An 18,232-nucleotide genomic window follows, 5' to 3' on the forward strand; every position below is an offset into this window, starting at 1 on the left:
AATGATCTATCTTCAGTTTGCGTATGTTGTATTTTCACGTGCCGCCGCAGGACAGACATTCTACCATTATTAAGTGTGGCGTTTGATGAACATTATCATCAAATTATGGCGAGCATTCACTTAAACATTTAATTTGAACAGTTATAGTGGCATTAGTGCATTAGACTCTGAACTGCTCTGGTAGTTGGATTGTGTGGATTCTTTTTGTTCTGTGACTTTTAGAATATAGTGAACATTTTAGAGAGAACGGTTTTTGCTTATGAATCCCAGACAATATCCTAATTCCTCAGAGCTATAAGCTGTAGCTATAAATGTATTTCTCAGATGAAGTGGGCACTAGGAATTCTAATTACAGGCTTCACGTTTTGCTAATCACTTTCTGGTTGCCAATATTGTAGTTAGAGAGCCAGTGTTGAGAACGGAAAACAGCATAAATACAAAACATTTAATCTATTATTCCACCCGCCGCCCCACAGTATGTGTATGCTGTATTTAAATTTTTATCAGATTATTGGTAAGCTTGAATTATGGTTCTGGGTCACTCCTTCTGTGTCCTAGGCAAAACTCCTGTTTGAGCAAATCTCCTATTTAATGAAACAATATTGGTTCCCCAGTGATTCACTAAAAAGGGATTTTACTGTACTTCCATTCACACTTCGTACAGCCTTAACACCACTCTTTTTGTAATAGAGCAGCATTTAATATCATCCTTTGAGCTTTCCATTCTCTCAGTCCAGAAACTAAAACCTAAATAGCTTTCCTTATTATTTCTCCCCAGCCAGACCACGTAAGTTTCCCCCTGTGAGCTCCTCAGATAATTAATAAATTCTTTCTTTCTTCTTCTCTGCAATAGCATAACCCACTCTACATAACATACACAATAAAATATGAATAACACTGTCCCTCTGCTAAATGACAGTTACAGTTTTTACTCTCTTTGCACTTACAAACATTAGTCATGCCCCACTATAAAAAAAACCTGACCTTATGGACACACAATATTTAAATCTTATCTCCACACATAACAGACTTACTCATTTATTGACTAATGTTGTTCACTTCAACAAACATTTTTTGCCTCTCCTTTTATTTGCATGACATTTCATAGCCTTCACTAACTTGAACTTCACTTAAAAAGAGTGAAAAAGAAGATGCAGCCAATTATAGACCTACTATTTTGCTATGTGTATTTTTGAAAAGAGTAGAAGTTACTCAATTTTCTAGGAAAGAGCAACATTTTGTCCACAGCCCAATATTGTTTCCAGAAAGGGTGATCAACAGCAACAGCAATATTTGAATTTCTGGGTGAAGTGCTCCATAGTGAAGTGCTTGATAGTGAAAAAAAGTAGCTGGCGAATGCCTCGATATGTATAAGACTTAGGTGTCTAACCTTTTAGCTTACATAAGCTAAATAGAATTTAAAAGAACTCATTAAGTTCCCTTTATGTGAAGTTGTGAAAGTAATGAACTCTTATACACAAAATGTCATATTAATTCCACCTTGCTTTTTTGGAATAAAGAACCGTAAATTAATAAGTTCTGAAATACTAAAATGTTTTAATTATATACCTCCAACTGCCCACCCCCCTTTCCCCTCACTCTGTAGTGATTATTGTTAGAGTTAAGTATATTATGTGTGGTCCAAAAATGCTGATCCATCGCCAGAGTGCCAGTCTACACCACTGTGACAGCAGCACATAGTCTACATCATCGCGATGCCTGCACACAGTCTAAACTACTGCGTTGTCATCATGCAGTTGTCGACGACCAATCACCAGCATGCATTATGACTGTGGTGAGCTACACCAGTATTTCACTTCAAAACTGTTTTTGTGGGAGCACTGTGGTGATTTGGTAATATTTATGAGTTTGTTTATGCCAATGATAAGGAAAATGCCAACAGAGATTAATACACAAATGTTACTACAAAAATTGGGAGACATACAAAGACAGTCAAGTGGAAAGTTCTCACAAGTTACAGAACAATCTCATGAAAAATTTTCGGGGATTGGTAAGAGATTCATACATGTAATAGAAAGTCATGATAAATTTCAAGAGATTATTAATCATAAGTTTGTGCAGCTATGAGAAGAATTGGAAACTCAGATTACACTCACTGATGAAGAGGTACATGAGCCTTTAGGACATAAGCTATATCAAAGTCAAAACATCTTAAGAGAAGAAATACACATCAAAATCTTGAAACAAAGTAACTTAATTCAGGAAGAGATACATGAAAATATTAAAGATTTGTGTATGGATGTAGATAGTTTATGTAACTTTGCAAAAACAGAATGTAAGTTGGTAAGAAATGATATGTCAGATGCGCAAATACGCATAGAAATTATAGAACAGAGAAGCAACAATGGAGATTCTGTATATTCAAACGAGATACATTTTGGTTTGGAGAAAAAAATACAATCATTGTTAGATCACAAATTTCAGGAGACTTCATATACTTTAGGAAATGGGCAGCTTTCCAGGGAGGTACTCACTAACAATACCAATGAGTTTAAAAGACTATGAGATGAATTGGCAAAACGTAGAAGGGAATTAACAGAAAGTCAAATTAAAGGTAAATCTGTCAATGCAAAAACAGTATTAGAGGAATTACAGTTGGGAAGTGAAATGAACTTTTATAAGCATTTTTCAAAGTTTAAAGCAGAAGGGGGATGTACATCCAATGTACTTCCTGCGAATATTTTCCAGGTCATTACCACAAAAGTGAGAAGGCTCTAGAAAAGTAGATATCATTTTGAGCCATTTGCTAGGGGATGCTACTGAGCGAGTAAACGCACATTCGGAAGACTTTACCTTGTCGGACAATTTTCAGAAGAAATTCAAGTATAAATATTGCTCTGAAACAATACAAGAGAAATTGACACTAGAATTATTACAGTGTAGATTCAAAAAGTATATGGAATGGCATCTAACAAGATCTAAGCATTTAGATAACCTGATAGCTGAACTACATCTAGCAAAGGTATTGGCAAAATTATTTAACTGGAAAGATAAAAAAATCTACTCACAAAGTGTTGGCAGAACACACACATAAAAGACTGTTGTAATTGGCAAACTTTCGGAACCACAGGCTCCTTCTTCAGGCAGAAGGGTTGGAGGGGAAGGAAGAAGGGTGAAGGTAAAGGACTGGACAGGACTAAGAAAAGGGGTAGATTTCAGAAAAGTCACCCAGAACTGTGGGTTAGGGGAGACTTACTGTATGGGCTGAGAAGGAAAGAGTAGAAAAAAAAATTTCATCAGAGGTTACTTGATTTTCTAGAAAAGAGTAACGTGTTATCCACAGCCCAACATTGTTTCCAGAAAGGGCGATCAACAGCAACAGCAATATTTGAATTTATGGGTGAAATGCTCCATGGCGAAGTGCTTGATAGTGGAGAAAAAGTAACTAGCATATGCCTCAATCTGTCTACGACATATGTGTCCAACCTTTTAGCTTACATCAACTAAAAAGAATTTAAAAAAAAGTATTAAAGTTCCCTTTATGTGAAGTTATGATAGTAATGAACTCTCATATAGAAAATGTCATATTAATCCCACCTTGCTTTTTTGGAATAAAGAATCATAAATTAATAAATTCTGAAATACTAAATTGTTTTAACTATAAACCTCCAACTGCCAACCTCCCTTTCCCCTCCCCCTATAGTAGTTATTGTTAGTGTTAAGTATATTATATGCAGCCCAAATACTAATCTTCTTCCAATGTGGCTCGTGTAAGCTAAAAGGTTTGACACTTATCGCTTAGACAGATCAAGGCATGTGCCAGTTACTTTTTCTCCACTATCAAGCACTTCACTATGGAGCAATTCAGTTAGAAATTCAAATATTGCTGTTTCAGTTGATTGCCCTTTCCGGAAACCATGTTGGGCTGTGGGTAATATGTTGCACTTTCCTAGATAATCTAGTAACCTCTGATGAAAAATTTTTTCTACTCTTTTCGAAAATACAGATAGCAAAGCAATTGGCTATTATCTCCTTTCTTACTCTTTTTAAAAGAAGTTCAGGTTTTTGAAACCTATGAAGTAACATGCAAAGAAAAGGGAAGGCAAACGCTTTTTGTTGAAGGTGACAACATTAGTCAATAAGTGAGTAAGCCCATTTTCCGTGGAGGTGAGATTGTGTGTCGATGAGGTCAGGATTTTTTTATAGTGGGGCATGACTATTGTTTGTAAATGCAGAGAGAGTAAAAAAAATGTAATTGTCATCCAGGGGAGGGTCAGTATTATTCCTTTATTTATTGTGTACGTTATGTAGAGTGTATTATGCTATGCAAGAGTGGATTACGCTATGCAGTTAGCCTTCTGCTGCCGAGCAGTGTGCCAGCAGTGTGCAAATAGTAGCAAGTGGCTTATTTAGTGTTCATATAAGTGTAGTAGTCAAATTGAAAATTTGTTTGAGTGTTCTTAGCGCACTTGTTTAGTTAAATCCGTCAAATCATTTGCATTTTAATATCTGTGACGTGTAAAGTCGCATAGTCATCTGTCATTTGTTTATTTCTTTCAAATAGTCTTTGTACTTTCTGACAGTACAGTTAGCCTTCTGCCACTGAGCAGCGTGTCAGCAGTGCGCAAGTAGCAGCATTACTGCATTTGCTAGGCAGTCTTGTATTTTAATAACCGTTTAAATTTTGTGTCGAATTATTTGTGCTCTCTGTAGATTAGTTCAGACGTTCTTTGCACAACAGTATTTAGCATGGATAGGGACTGCGACTGCTGTGTTCAGATGCAGACTGAGTTGGCATTCCTTCGCTCCCAGCTTCAGGCAGCGTTGGCTTCGGTCACACACCTTGAGGCCGTTGCCAATGGGCATCAATGTGGGGGTCTGGACGGGAGTTTGTCGGGGACGGTCAGCTCGTCCCATGCATCCCCCAATCGGACAACGGTTGTGGCTGCCCGGGATACTGCCCACATTGAGGCTGACCCCTCACCCATGGTAGAGTGGGAGGTCGTCAAGGTGTGGCAGGGGGCGAAAGACATTCTGGAGGGCAGAACAGAAGGCCTCTCCAGTTTGTCTGACAAACTGGTTTCAGGCTCTATCTCTGGCTGATACTGATCTTCGGCCGGACATGGCTGCTTGTCCTGTTCCAGAGGTTGCCCCGCAGTCTGCAAGATCTGGGCAGTCGCAGACGGTGGGCTTACTGCTAGTTGGGAGCTCCAACGTGAGGTGCGTAATGGGGCCCCTTAGGGATATGGCTGCAAGGGAGGGAAAGAAAACCAATGTGCACTCAGTGTGCATACGGGGGGGAGTCATTCCAGGTGTGGGAATGGTCCTTCCAGATGCCATGAAGGGTACAGGGTGCACCCATCTGCAGCTGGTCACTCATGTTGGCACCAATGATGTGTGTCGCTATGGATCGGAGGAAATCCTCTCTGGCTTCTTCGGCTGTCTGATTTGGTGAAGATTGCCAGTCTCGCTAGCGGGATGAAAGCAGAGCTCACCATCTGCAGCATCGTCGACAGGACTGAGTGCGAATCTTTGGTACAGAGCCAAGTGGAGTGTCTGAATCAGAGGCTCAGACAGTTCTGCGACCATGGGGGCTGCAGATTCCTCGACTTGCGCGATAGGGTGGTGGGGTTTCGGGTTCCGCTAGATAGGTCAGGAGTCCACTACACACAGCAGGTGGCTACACGGGTAGCAGGGGTTGTGTGGCATGGACTGGGCGGTTTTTTAGGTTAGATGGCCTCGGGCAAGTACAGAAAGGGCAATAGCCTCAAAGGGTGAGGGGCAAAGTCAGGACATGCGGGAACCAAGCAGCAATCGGTATTGTAATTGTAAACTGTCAAAGCTGCGCTGGTAAAGTACCAGAACTTCAAGCGCTGATAGAAAGCACCAAAGCTGAAATTGTTATAGGTACCAAAAGCTGGCTGAAGTCAGAGATAAATTCTGCCAAACTTTTTACAAAGGCACAGATGGTGTTTAGAAAGAATAGATTGCATGCATGTTTGTCGCTGTTAGTAGTAGTTTATCCTGTAGTGAAATAGAAGTGGATAGTTCCTGTGAATTATTATGGGTAGAGGTTATACTCAACAACCAAGTTAGGTTAATAATTGGCTCCTTTTAACGACCTCCCGACTCAGCAGCATTAGTGGCTGAACAGCTGAGAGAAAATCTGGAATACATTTCACATAAATTTCCTCAGCATGTTATAGTCTTAGGTGGAGATTTCAATACCATATATAGACTGGGACACTCAGATGTTTAGGACGGGTGGTAGGGACAGAGCATCGAGTGACATTATACTGAGTGCACTATCCAAAAATTACCTCGAGCAATTAAACAGAGAACCAACTCATGGAGATAACATCTTGGACCTACTGATAACAAACAGACCCGAACTTTTCGACTCTGTAAGCGCAGAACAGGGAATCAGTGATCATAAGGTCGTTGCAGCATACCTGAATATGGAAGTAAATAGGAATATAAAAAAAGGGAGGAAGGTTTATCTGTTTAACAAGAGTAATGGGAGGTAGATTTCAGACTACCTAACAGATCAAAACTAAAATTTCTGTTCCGACACTGACAATGTTGAATGTTTATGGAAAAAGTTCAAGGCAATCGTAAAATGCATTTTAGACAGGTACAAGCTGAGTAAAACTGTGAGGGACGGAGAAAACCCACCGTGGTTCAACAACAAAGTTAGGAAACTACTGCGAAAGCAAAGAGAGTTTCACTGCAAATTTAAATGCAGCCAAAACCTCTCAGACAAACAGAAGCTAAACGATGTCAAAGTTAGTCTAAGGAGGGCTATGCGTGAAGCATTCAGTGAAATCGAAAGTAAAATTCTATGTACCGACTTGACAGAAAATCCTAGGAAGTTCTGGTTTTGCGTTAAATCAGTAACTGGATCGAAACAGCATATCCAGACACTCTGGGATGATAATGGCATTGAAACAGAGGATGACACACGTAAAGCTGAAATACTAAACACCTTTTTCCAAAGGTGTTTCAAAGAGGAAGACCGCACTGCAGTTCCATCTCTAAATCCTCGCACGAACGAAAAAATGGCTGACATCGAAATAAGTGTCCAAGGAATAGAAAAGCAACTGAAATCACTCAACAGATGAAAGTCCACTGGACCTGACAGGATACCAATTCGATTCTACACAGAGCACGCAAAAGAACTTGCCCCCCTTCTAACAGCCGTGTACCACAAGTCTCTAGAAGAACGGAAGGTTCCAAATGATTGGAAAAGAGCACAGGTACTTCCAGTTTCCAAGAAGGGTCGTTGAGCAGATGCGCAAAACTATATAGGCCTATATCTCTGACATCGATCTGTTGTAGAATTTTAGAACATGTTTTTTGCTCGCATATCATGTCATTTCTGGAAACCCAGAATCTACTTTGTAGGAATCAACATGGATTCCGGAAACATCGATCATGTGAGGCCCAAGTCGCTTTATTTGTTCAATGAGACCAAGAAAATATTAGATACAGGCTTCCAGGTAGATGCTATTTTTCTTGACTTCCGGAAGGCGTTCGATACAGTTCCGCACTGTCGCCTGATAAACAAAGTAAGAGCCTACGGAATATCATACCAGATACCAGCTGTGTGGCTGGATTGAAGAGTTTTTAGCAAACAGAACACAGCATGTTGTTCTCAATGCAGAGACATCTACAGACGTTAAAGTAACCTCTGGCGTGCCACAGGGGAGTGTTATGGGACCATTGCTTTTCACAATATATATAAATGACCTAGTAGATAGTGTCCGAAGTTCCATGCGGCTTTTCGCGGATGATGCTGTAGTATACAGTGAAGTTGCAGCATTAGAAAATTGCAGCAAAATGCAGGGAGATCTGGAGCAGATAGGCACTTGGTGCAGGTAGCAGCAACTGACCCTTAACATAGACAAATGTAATGTATTGGAAATACATAAAAAGAAAGATCCTTTATTGTAGGATTATATGATAGCGGAACAAACACTGGTAGCAGTTACTTCTGCAAAATATCTGGGAGGATGTGTACGGAATGATTTGAAGTGGAGTGATCATGTTGGTAAGGCGGGTAACAGGTTGAGATTCATTGGGAGAGTCCTTAAAAAATGTAGTCCATCAACAAGGGAAGTGGCTTACAAAACACTCGTTCATCCCATACTTGAGTATTGCTCATCAGTGTGGGATCTGTACCAGGTCATAGAGAAGATTCAAAGACGAGCAGCGCATTTCATCACAGGGTTATTTGGTAAGTGTGATAGTGTTACAGAGATGTTTAGCAAACTCAGGTGGCAGACTCTGCAAGAGAGGCGCTCTGCATCGCAGTGCAGCTTGCTGTCCAGGTTTCGAGAGGGTGCATTTCTGGATGAGATATCGAATATATTGCTTCCCCCTACTTATACCGCCCGAGGAAGATCACGAATTTAAATTAGAGAGATTTGAGCATGCACGGAGGCTTTTGGCAGTCATTCTTCCCGCGAACCATACGCGACTGGAACAGGAAAGGGAGGTAATGACAGTGGTACGTAAAGTGCCCTCTGCCACAAACCGTTGGGTGTCTTGCGGAGTATAGATGTAGAGGTAGATGTAGAAGAAAGAAAGAATTTATTAATTGTCTGAGAAGCTCAGAGCAGGCGACTTATGTGGTAAAGCTGTGGAGAAACAATAAGGAGGCTATTTAAGTTTTAGTTTCTGAACTGAGATAAACCAAAGCTTAAAGGATGATATTAAATGCTGCTCTATTGCAAAAACTATGGTGTTGTGGCTGTATGAAAAATGGATGGAAGTACAGTAAAATCCCTTTTTACTGAATTACCTGGGGGCCCAAATATTGTTTCATTAAATAGGGGATTTACTTAAACTTGAGTCTTATCTAGGTACGCAGAAGGAGTGACCTGGAATCATAATTCAAGCATGTATGAGTGATCTAAGAGATATTAAATCAAAAACTTACCAATAATCTGGTATAAATTTACATACCAAATACACGCATATCACAATTTTTGCAGCACACATTCTTTACTTTTAAAAAAATGACGAAGAGTTGTTTGTTTTCTCTTTCCAGAGTATTGCAATGACAGAAGTTGTTACTCCAGTTGGTTGATGTTTGTTACAATTGACTTGTGATGTCTCTGGTGCAGAGCGCACTATCTTTGGGAACCTTTTTTCTTTGGACTAGCGAGTCTGGCATGAACTTTCTGCTCGTGATATGTGTAACAGCCATAATTGTCGTATTTCAAGTGTCCAATAGATGTATATTTCATATCGAAGTGAGTTATGTCTCTCAAATAATCTCCCGTGATAACCACGTTGGTGATCCCAACACTGTCGATGTCTCATCCAGTGTATTTGTGCTTGCTTTTGTCATTGACTTACATCGCGTGCCAGACTGCATTGTTTATGCCACAATGCATCTACCTGTCACTTTTGGTGTAAGTGAAATGGGCCCCATTAACTCTGCCGATTGCGACCATGAGTGGACAAGTGTACCTCCCTCGAACTTGGTTAAAAGTGAACAGTTATTTACGCCCGGCCATGCTGGCGGCCACCTAACCTTACCCAGTTCAACATGGCCACCGCCTAATGTGGCAGCACAACAATAGCCACAACATGGACAGTGCCCGACCCCTTACCACAACATGGAGGGCGTTCCAGTGAAAGACATTGTGGTCTATCCTTCCCTTCACGTCCATCCTTACCTTCAGGATGGCTTGGTGCACCAGCAAGTTTCCAGGACTGTGAATTGAACATTACAATGCATGGGGTAGCACAATCTCACCTACATAGTGTTGCAGCATCCCCCCCCCCTCCCCCCGCCTCCTTGGCTGCACTTTCCACGCGTGCTTCCCTGGTTGAGCGCACAACCTCATGGCTTTCTGATCTGTTGTACGTGCGCTCCCAGAACGAAGAACTCCGCACCCAGAATGAGGACTTACGCACCCGCATTGCCTCTGCTGAATTATCACATGAATGGCGTACTATACATCTTCTATCTGCAGCCCTTCAGCGAGGTGGCCCAGCACACATCCCTACAGTGTCTTCTCGCCATCCTGCTCCAGTGTCGTGCATCCCCCAACCTGCTGTTTTTTTTGCATTGCCGCAGACAAATCTCCAAAACGCACCTGCAGGCGTCTCTCCAGATTCTTCATGGCGCTTCACTCCTGCACTGTGCCCTCTGTCACTGACTACAGCAGACTCCTCTCCTACATCACCTCGGTTCATCAAGATCAGTGAACTGACATTGCCTGCGGATAACTTCTTGACCCCTCAGGCAGACTCCCCTATGCGATTATTGGCCATCAGTAATGGCACTTGCCATAAGATTCGACCCACCGATGGCCTACCAGTTCGTTATAAGGCCAGACGCCTTAATACTTCCAAATTTGGAGATCATTGGGTGTCCTCCGCCCCTCTGATAGCAACTGGTCTTCCCCTATTCACCTTGTTCCCAAAAAGGACAGCACCTTACGCATGAGCAGGGACTACAGATTCCTTAACGCCCGCACCATTATCGATAACTACCCCATACCACATATCCAAGATTTCGCACGGTTGCTTCATGGTTCTACCTTTTTATCCGTATTAGATTGTTCCAAAGCGTATCACCAGAGTCCTATGCATCCACCGGGTATTCCGAAGATGGCCATCATCACACCCTTCAGCCTATTTGAATACTGTTACATGCCTTATGGACTGAAAAATGCTGCACAGAAATGGCAGTGGTTTATTGATTCCATTTTGCTTCCTCTGCATTTTGCTTACAGTTACTTAGGCGATGTCCTTATCAGAAATGATGTTTATGGGGTTTCCTCTGAATGTCCAGGGAATTGGTCAATAATAATACTTTCTTTTACAGCCAGAGGAACCGCTACCCTCAGCATTTAATAAAGCTTGTTTTTGAGAATGCCGGACACTGAAGACGGTGCCAAATTGTACATTTCTGCCAATCCAAAAGTTTTATATTAAGATTGTCTTTGACATTGTGGATGATTACCAGCTTTTGCTCAATCGTAAGATTCCTACGTTCGCATGCCATAACTCCACATAAGTATAAAACTTATAAATTTGACTCCAACAAAGCCAATACTTTACGTCTTGCCCTTCATGTGACTGTGACGTCAGCTTACATGATTAGAATTGCATTGTAGGCAGGGCAGAAATCACTTTCTGGCTTGCTCAACACTTTTTCCAGTATCACTATAATGGAATTCAATCTAGATTTGTATCAAATGAAGGAACTGATTACCATACACTGCAATCACATGACATGAAGCACGACCAGTGTAAAACTAAAATAAATCAGAAACTCACTTGCGTACATTAGGAATTGCCTAAAAACTGGATTTTAATTTGCAGTACGTTTCATGTTTATTCCTTAAAAGTGTACAGTTTCTTAAAGTACAATTCATTAAAAGAGGGGATGGATAACATTGTCCTTATGGTAGTTTCACTAGGATTGACGGAAATATTTATTTGAAGTGGGAGTTCCTTAAAAGTGGGTTTGTTAATTCGCGGTTTTACTGGATGAATGTGAATGTCATGTGTCACATCCTCTTAACTACATGAGGCTTTCAAATTCCAGTTGTTGGATGTTTACATGTACTTCACTGACTGGAGAAATGTATACTACTAGCCGTAAGAATTCACATGTTTTCCTTTGGTATGTGGACTAATATGACAATGATAACTGATGATGAAAGCACCAGCCAGTGTGATCAATACCATTATAAAGATGTATTTATCTACATTTTCAGATTTACTGACAGAAATAATATATTTGTGCAAAAATCATGTTTGCACTTACTAGACAGATTAATGAACATAGCTAATGTTGAACAAAAATGTTAAATGTAATAAATGACCTGTCTATTGGTTGACCACTATTTAAGTATTGAAGTCTGCATGGAAAAGATTTACTGAATAAGTAAGAAATAGTTTTTATCTGTTCAACATGGATTAGTGTTAAAAAAGATAATAGTCAATAGAAATTTAATTAACATCATGCATGCTGAAGAAAATATCTGCATTTGGGGAGGCTACTGATAGTAGCACCTTTTACTCCATATTTTCAGGTAAATTTAGTTTGCAAGCTGCATGTTTCTGTCTGCTCAAAATGCAGATAATTTCTTTTCAGCACTCAAATATACTGTAATTTATATAATTTTTTAAAAACTATATACGAAAAGAGAGAGCAGAAGTTAATTATGGTATTATTTAGTTTTTCAAGCTACAACCAGTGTGTATAATATACACTGAAAGAGAGAGAGAGAGAGAGAGAGAGAGAGAGAGGGAAGGAGGGAGGGAGGGAGATTAACTCCACAATAAATGAGATTATTGCCGTGTGTTGAGAATGAGGACGACTCGATGGACAGAACACAAAACTGTAGACAAGAGTGATATCTGTAAGTGAGTGAAAAAAACATAAATAGCACTGGCGAGTTTTTTTTTTTTCTTTTTTTTTTTTCTTTTTTTTTTTTTTTCAATTGAGTGGCAGCAATGTAATTGTAAAAGATATAATGATTCTTTGCTTTTTAATACTGTTATCATCAGGAGGGTGAAATTTGTATAGGGACTTTTGGTGAAGCAACATTGGTTTGCTTCCTGGCCACTTGGAATGCAGCATGTTTACCAATCCATCATCTTCTCATTTCTTGTTAGGTGATTTAAAGTCTTCCATATTTCTTTTCATTTCATGGTAAACAGAGGCTGGTTTCATCAATCTGTGTTCCTGATTACAACTCCTTGTATATACTGAATTTTTTGAATTTCATTGCAAAAATATTGCTCATATTCTTCTTAAAATTTGCTCACATCTGTCACATAGGCTGGAATAAATGATTCCATATTTGTTTGTTTAAAATAAAACAGAATTTGGTTTCATTGCACTGTGTTCTGTGGCCTAAATATATGTTCCTGCTTAGGAATCTGTGTCTTAACTGCCCAATTTAAGTTCATTGTAAGTATTTTGCTCTTATTCTACATTTTTATTGTCACATCCATTTTTTATACTTTCTTACATTTAATGGAGATCTCCATATTGCCAGAATTTGACAAAATTCATGTTAAACCTTATTACATTTTGTTACAGAATGTGTATGTTATTCTGCTTTGAATGGTGATTTTGAAAAGCAATAATACAGATTTTTGCACTATGTTTTTCCCATATTTGAAGTTCACTGTGAGGCCACTAGGAGTGTTGATGTCATTCTCTGCTTCCCTGCTGCAACATGGACAGTAAACTACTTGGTGTTTTGTGATTATTATAATTAATTTTCTGTGGTTCGAGAGTTACAATGAATTAGTCTGTTGTGGATTATCATTGAAGATGATTGTTCATTGTTAAATGACAATAACAACAAGAGACATATGATTCAGATAGACAATTTGAAATAGTAAAGAGAGAAAGGATTTGTAATTTGCTAGATGCTGGAACACAAACTAAGTTAGTAACTACTTATGTATTTTCGCTATCCAGATGGCACTTCAGTTACAGCTTTAAGTGAAGGAAGATAATTATGAGAGAGATTTGCTGTTGATGTAATTAACTGCAAATCAGACTATATTCCGCATATGTGGGGACTGATTACGTCTTTAAGGAAGCAGCATAGCTTTGCATCTAGTCACTAACAAAATAAAAATCAAATTCACGTGAGCTGGATGCAGGTTTGACTTGTCACGTCACAGTGGCAGTTTATCAATGATAAGTCTGCCCTCCTAGTACATGATATGGGAAATGCCTATAACATTCTGTAAAAATTTAGGTATGTATTTTTTCTGCAATCCGTGAACTGCACTCCATTAATTCTCGTCTATATACACTGCACACACTGATAGCAAAATTCTGTGTCCAGAATACAACAGAAATCTTTCACAGAGACTGTACTCTCTACTGTAGGCTGTACCCTGTACATCCCAACCCCAATACCTCCATCTGTTTCAACCTGTCAGTATACCAGATCATATCTTGTGAATACTATCATGGAAAATCCTGGATAGAATGTAACAGTATTATGAAAAGGGTTGTTGCTACTCACCATACAGCAGAGACGCTGAGTCACAGATAGGCACAGCAAAAAAACTGTCACAATATAGTCTTTCAGCCAACAATGCCTTTGTCGCAAATAGACCATAAAAAACACACACACACACACACACACACACACACACACACACACACACACACATGACTGCAGCCTCTGGCAGATGAGGTTGTGTGTGTGTGTGTGTGTGTGTATGTGGTCTGTTTTCGACTAAGGCCTTGTTGGCCGAAAGCTTATATTGTGACAATCTTTTTGTTGTGCCTATCTGCGACTCAGCATCTCCACTATATGGCGAGTAGCAACTTTCCTTTTCATAATATTGTTGAATAGTATCATGGTTCATTCTTAGACTGCTCCCAGCTTCCAGTTGTTACAATCAAAGGTTTGTTGAAGCTGTTGGCAGCTATTGTATTGTCAGCCTGCATTTCCACTGACCATTCCTACATTTACCACATTCATTATATATTAGTGCGAGATACTGGATATTTTAAAGATTTCCAGTTGTTAGCCTGCATGCCCCTGCCACTGCCTCCATTGTAACACAAAGGTGCAAGGGGGGCATGTCCAACATGGCCTCGTAGATCCACATTTCAGCCATGAGGCAAAAGTTTTTTATCTGTCAGAAGGCAGCATATGAGTCGTACCACAAGAAGATCGCTCAGTTAGAGTGACTGTTAAGAGGCTGCAAATTCATGTGTACTAATGGACAGTGTCATCAATCATATGCTTCCTCAGTAGTTAGGGACATGGTTTTAGTGCACGCTTTTCATGAAACATTGAAACACGATCTCCTTAAACTCAACGACCCATCACTTGATGTGTGTCTCTCAGTTATTTGTGCATATGAAAGTTCCTCTGCTCTTCAGTGTCACTGCAGGATCCTGCCTTCATCTTTGCTACCAAGTCCACCTGTGGACCCCAATGGCCATGCCACAAGGAGAATGGGGTGTCCTCAACAGGCTGCCAACAGAAGCCCCATACATCATGCGTGCAATGTTTCATACAACAACCACACCAGAAAAGTAATTTTTGATGTGTGAGATGTAGCAAAACAGGACATAAAGCAGAGGTCTGTTGTTCCTCCTCACACATGAATGTGGATTATACTCAGCTTGTACTGGCCCAGAACCAGGCAGAGTTTGAGGATCCATATGTAGCAAACGTCCAATCCGTCCTTGCCCCTTCGGCCAAGCACATGACATTGGGGGTTCAAATTGATGGAGTGGCAGTGTTCTTACTAGCTGACACCAGTTCAGCCCCACAATAATTGAGTGGAACACATACGAGGACTATCCACAAAGTACATTACGTTTTGGAATTAAAAATAAATAAAGTATTGGAATTTTTTTTTTATTGTATACAGATGAAAGCCACACTTAAATACTACTTTTCTACATAGTTGCCATTTAAATTAAGGCACTTATCGTAGCGATGGACGAGCTTGGAAATTCCTTCGTTGTAAAATTCGGCCACCTGCGCCTTCAACCACGTGGTTACCTCTATTGGGACAGAAAAGGTGTAATTTTTGTGGATTTCCTGGAACGAGGCACTACAATAAACTCTCAAAGGTATTGCCAAAATCTGCACAACCTCAGAAGAGCAATACAAAACAAGCGCAGGGGAACGTTGGGCTCAAAGATCTTGCTGATTCACGACAACGCCCGGGCCCACACGGCAAATGCCACTCGTGAAGTTCTCGAATCTTTTAAGTGGGAGTTGTTTCCTCATCCGCCATACAGTCCCGACCTGGTACTGAGCGACTTCCACTTATTCCCAGCAATGAAGAAGTGGTTCGCTATGCAGCATTTTGGTGACGACGCACAGCTTCAAGAAGAGGTAACCACGTGGTTGAAGGTCCTCGTACAAACAGGTGGAGACGCCACTCTTGCATCATTCTGAGGAGATGTAATGTCTGTGACAGGTTTTTTCCATGAATATCTGTGTTATAAAGACAAAGCAGTTATGGATCACATTCTGGTTGTCACTACCCTGGGCACCTGTAATTTTCTGGGTACGGATCTCTTTCATGCCCTGAGTTTAGATATACATGCCACAGCACCAACAGTGCATTCAGTGGATAGACCACCACAGGTACAACATATCATCAAAGGTTCCCCATGATTTCCCAAATAAGACAGGGATAAATGACTTTGAGTCACACATTACCATGTTACCACACCCCATTCACAAGTTTTGTACAGCCTGTACAGTTCCATTCGCTCTGCAGGACAGGTTCCACAGTGAACTTCAACACCTGCAAGAGGACGGGATCCTGTCCCCAGTGCCCAACAGTAGATGAGCGCATCTATTCTCTTAATCAAGAAACCCAATTTGATGATCCACATTCTGTGGGGACTTTAAAGCCACCACAATGCATAAGTGGTCATCGACTCATATCCAATCCCAAACAGTTGAAGATATTATGACTTGTCTTGCTAGGGGTAGTGTGCTTGCCAAGACTAACTTAAAGGATGCCTATTTGTAGCTCCTCCTCGACAATGGCTCTAAGAACTTAGTAGTGATCAATATGCTGTCTGAACTTTTCCAATGTAATTGATTGCCTTTTGGCATGTCCAGTGTACTGGCCGTATTTTAAAGATATTTCAAACAGTTAGTCAGACAAGTTCTTGGCACAGCCAACTATCTGGATGATATTTCAGAAAGTGAATTTACATTGCAACATGGACAATCAAGAATTCTTTGTAAGGCAAGTGGAGTACTTGGAACATACAATCAGGGTTTCATGTTTTATATGCCCCAACCCAACTTTCGAGGAGGCAGTCCAAAAGCTGAAGTTGGTCGTGGGTCAAATCAATTGCTACTGCTTCTTCTACCCCTAGGCGGCAGCCATAGCGGAACAGTTATTTCAGTTCTTACGAAAAGAATAACATGGAAATGGACAGACCAATGTGATCGAGCCTTCCCCAGTTGGAAACAGGCTCTTCTCAAACCTAGCTGTCTAATAGCATATGATCCAGCAAAGCCACTGGTCCCTACAGCTCTGACGCATCTGATTATGGGATGGGCAAGGTAATCTCACACATGGTGAACGAGGTTGAACATCTTTGTTTCCATAACTTTGAATCACACACAGAAAAACTACAGCCAGTTCATATTGCTCACTCCTTTCACTCCTGCGCTCATCAACAGCTCTTCCCACCAAGACTGCTTGATGCTTACACTGCTGGGCCCTCTTTTTATCAAGTTACTCATACCATATCCAGTTTCGTTTGACAATGCACCATGCTAATACAGATCTTCCCACCTGTTTACCTGTAGGATCAGATCCTACCTTTGACGAAGATCCCAAGGAGTGCTTCCACCTGGACGTCACAGTAGAGGAAGCCATCAACCACCTCCCTCTAGATACAAACAGCATGAAGCACCACACAGCACAGAACCCAGTCCTTGGCAAGGTCTTCAGATGCATGCAGTATGGGTGTCCAGCCAACAGAAAGCAACTACAGAACCCAGAACTTCAGGCCTTCTGGGATCGTCACTATGATCTCTCAACATTACAAGGGGTTGTACTGCTCCAAGGGGAAAATAGGCGAACATGTGTCATATCTCCAGCTTGCTCCAACAGAAGGCCCTGGAATTACTCCACATGGGACATTGGGAGGTGGCGCTCACAAAACAGCTGGATACACATCACACATACTGGCAGGGAATGGGGACAGCCATCAGAAACATAGTTTCTTCTTATACAACTTGCCACTCCAAGCAAGAAGCCCTGCCTATAAGTGTTTCCACTTAGTCAAGTATTCATCTGGATTTCACTGGCCCCTTTCTGGGGACCTCTTGGCTCACTGTGTTAGACACAGGCTCTGGGTATCCATTTGTCTCAAGAATGCCTTCCATCACTTCCACTGCCGCTATCCAGACTTTAAAACCAGGATATTTTCCTTAGAGGGTCTCCTGGAACTATAGTAACAGATAGTGGTCCCAAATTTACATCCACAGAGTTCCAGGAATTTTGTAAAGTTAACACAATCACGTTAGTCATATAGCCCTGTAACCCCCCCCCCCCCCCCCCCCCCTCCCCAGCTTCAAATGGCCTGGTGGAATAATTGTTTTGTAAGAACCTTCAAAACTCAATGTCCAAACTCTGCTGATGCACATTCCCTTTTTCTATCCCCTTAATGGGGACACTCTCAAGAGGGGGTGTCACTCACTGAGAAACTACAAAACTGCATGGATGCCCATTACTTTCCCAACTACCGATCATGCTCCTGATGCTCCTG

The 18,232-nt window shown here is 40.9% G+C and overlaps 1 protein-coding gene across 1 annotated transcript in view; it reads right to left on the reverse strand.

Moving 5' to 3' along the window:
* The window catches only part of LOC124797868 (intraflagellar transport protein 74 homolog), a 212,613-nt gene that overhangs the window by 116,849 nt on the left and 77,532 nt on the right, over positions 1 to 18,232 (reverse strand). The window lies entirely within an intron of this gene.

The sequence above is a fragment of the Schistocerca piceifrons genome, chromosome 5 (genome assembly GCF_021461385.2).
Source record: "Schistocerca piceifrons isolate TAMUIC-IGC-003096 chromosome 5, iqSchPice1.1, whole genome shotgun sequence".
Lineage (NCBI taxonomy): Eukaryota > Metazoa > Arthropoda > Insecta > Orthoptera > Acrididae > Schistocerca > Schistocerca piceifrons.